The following is a 3,003-nucleotide window of genomic DNA, read 5'->3' on the forward strand; positions in this document are numbered from 1 at the left end:
CTGGGGCCAGGGCGGGAGGGACAAGAGAGGAATGGCATAAAAATGCTATGCCTCCTGTTATCCACAGCCTAGAGTTTTCATATTTGGAAAGTTTAGAAAATCTTATCACCATCTCTCCTTCTTTGAATGGCACAAATAAAACCACTACATAGATTTTTCTGGTTTTAAAAGGCCCTAGGCATTAACTTTATTAATTCAACCTGAAAATATCAAACTATTAAATTTTGTCTGGATAGGATAAATCCCTGTGGCCTCCTGTAAAGCAATGTAGGTCTCTGATGCCCACGGGCATATCTGTGTCCCAATCTACCAGAGACAGGACCAACAAACAAGGAATGTGCAACCTACTCTTTCTCCTTGGAAAGAAGAAAGTGTGTGCACGTGGGAGAGTGGGCACTCTGCCTTCCCCCTCCGTCACCCTCTTCTCTGTTATTTTTTTTTCTACCTTCATTTCGTAGGCAGACTCAGAATACCTGAGTCTGAAAATATCAGGATAACACTCGTAAATTTGTGACAATCACTACAATATCCCCATCTAAGATTTTTTTTTAAATGCCATTTATTCACTAACACGATAGTGCATTAGAGCTGCGCAATCTTACAACTCCAGGGAAGAATAAGAATGTTTGGCTTATCCTAAGATTCCTTTCCAAGGTCAAAACAAGAAATCTCCCTCCATACTCAAGAGACATGCATTTTTAGTAACATCAGATGTATTCTTCTCTTTTCCCTTATCAAATTGTTACTCTTCCCACACTCTGAGTTTGAAGTCTAACCTTTTTTTTTCCCCTAGAATAGGGGGTAAGGGAGGGTGATGAAATGTTGGAACAATTGAACATCCCTGACCATTTTCTCCAAAAGCCTTTTGTATTTTAGCGGATTTGTGCAATCTTTTCTTTTTTCACATGACACCGTAGGCCTAGGCCTGAAATAACTGGAAAGAGAGATGAGTATCAGAATTTCTCAGCAAGAACTAGACAAAACATACACCCTCTTTAGCATAAATTGAGCTGGGAGTGGAGTGGGAGGGCTTGGAGGAAGGAAAAAAAGAAGGGTCTGTATTTCAATAAATATGAATAAATTTATTAGATACTTTTCACAATCAGATAGCTCCAAAAAAAAAAAAAGAAAGTTTATTTTTTATCTTTCTAAGGATGTAAGCCTTAATGAAAACAAATCCTAGTTACAAATTTAGCGAATTGCCCAATAATTATTTTTCATGTATTAGAACCTGAAAAATTGTTAACCACGTTTTTGCTCCAAGATGTGTGAGGGCCATTCAAGGACTGTAGGGCCCTGGATAGACACACAAACAAGTATGTGTATATCTGGAGCCCCACACATTGTAATAAACACAGCTGCATTTATTTGTGTATGTGATCCCATATACACGTAAAAACATTCAAACAAACACACTCAGCAGATTTATTTGATTGTGCAATGGGGCAATTATTCAAATAAACATGCTCGGCGCAATTATTTGAATCTCACATTGCATGTTCATCAATCACAGCGCTAAAAAAGAGGGGGGAAGAACACCAAAGATTTTACATGGGAAAAAAAATACATGTGAAAACAACCTTATTATAGATTTTATAGGGTTAGCCAAAGTTACGGCTCCCTCCTTAACTGTAACTCCACCATTGGGTATTCAGCGACATTTGTTTCTAATGATTAATTGGTTCATTCACTTGGCCATTATATCAGAGTGACCACAACATTCAGATTTATATAATAGCAAACTTTACAAACCTGAATTGGGTAGAGATACGGAATCTCTATAGTTCCAGTGTAGGATAGTTCTTTCTAGACATTTTGTGTCAAGGGGACACCCTGGTCAAAGTATTATGGCTTTAAATAGCACTCCCATAAATTAAAAACTTTTATACATGCAACAAAACATTCCTACATTTGAAGACATTAAAAAAAATCACAGGTGACTCATCTGGTCATTTTATATATTGATAAATATTATGACATATATGTGAACACATCAAGAATCATATAGGTGTACCAAGAGGCAATTTCTGCCTCTCTTAAGTATGTACTGACATAACTTAATATACTAAAATGGGAAGGGGCGTTTAGTCACTGAAATATGCATCGTGTAACAAAGATGAAGAAAATACATGGCTTGTGCCCATCATAAAAACGATTCAGACTGAAGGCTTAGCTTTGGTTTTTATTCAATTAAATTGTTAAACTGTGCACAGTGATTTTTTTTTTAGAACTTGAGACATTTGTGATGTTGGCTGTTTAAATCTTTGTTACCTTCGCTGTGAATTGAAATTGTACATATTTAGTAAATCATGCAGACAAAACAAACTTTTTAGACAATATTTTTATTGGAGAGTTTTCTTTTCCTGTATCCATGTTAAAAAAAAAAAAAAAAAAAAAAGACCTCCTTTCCCAAAATAAAAATGTCAATACTAAATTTAAAGAAGTATAAAGGAATGATTGCTTCCTTTAGAGCTAAATATTTAAATAAACATGGAGATAATTGGCAACATGTTCTTTTGGGCTAATAGGCCGTGTCCAATTTTTTGGGTCTGATGTTTCAGAGGTCCTCTTTTTCAGGGTTGAAGATGATATATTAATCTCTGAATTAAACAAATGCTATTAAATAACAGAAATAAATCCCTCAGTCTTCACTTGTATATGAAATATGGAATTAGAGAAATGACACTGAGATGATGTGATGCTGAATATGCCACAAACTAAGACTTTATTAAAACAGTCACCTACCACCTATAATCTAGTATGACATGTTAAAATGCTCCAAAATATTGAAAATATAAAATGAACAGTACTATTCCCATTTGGCCTTGAGATGAATAAGACAAAGATTCTAATAATTTTAGTCAAAGAAAATGATGAGTAAAAAATACATGAAGATTAAAGTGGTGACAAATGATCTTTTAAGTATTCTAATTGGTCTTTCTCATTCATATCTTTGATTCTACAGAAATTGCAAATCCTGATGATTCTGATTTGTAAGTGCAC

General features: G+C 34.8%; 1 protein-coding gene across 6 annotated transcripts in view; it reads left to right on the plus strand.

The window, feature by feature from the left end:
• ZEB2 (zinc finger E-box binding homeobox 2) overlaps positions 1-2,509 on the plus strand; it is a 132,373-nt gene extending 129,864 nt beyond the window's left edge. For 4 of the 6 annotated variants that reach the window (XM_027131764.1, XM_027131734.1, XM_027131751.1 and 1 more), the window contains one exon: positions 1-2,509. This exon is cut by the window's left edge. The gene's annotated coding sequence lies outside the window, so the exon portion shown is untranslated. The other 2 variants (XM_027131759.1, XM_027131774.1) reach the window with 1 other exon arrangement.
• The last annotated feature ends 494 nt before the right edge of the window (positions 2,510-3,003 follow it).

The sequence above is a fragment of the Aethalodelphis obliquidens genome, unplaced genomic scaffold (genome assembly GCF_003676395.1).
Source record: "Aethalodelphis obliquidens isolate GAN/ISIS:26980383/991018 unplaced genomic scaffold, ASM367639v1 scaffold2, whole genome shotgun sequence".
NCBI classification, from domain to species: domain Eukaryota; kingdom Metazoa; phylum Chordata; class Mammalia; order Artiodactyla; family Delphinidae; genus Aethalodelphis; species Aethalodelphis obliquidens.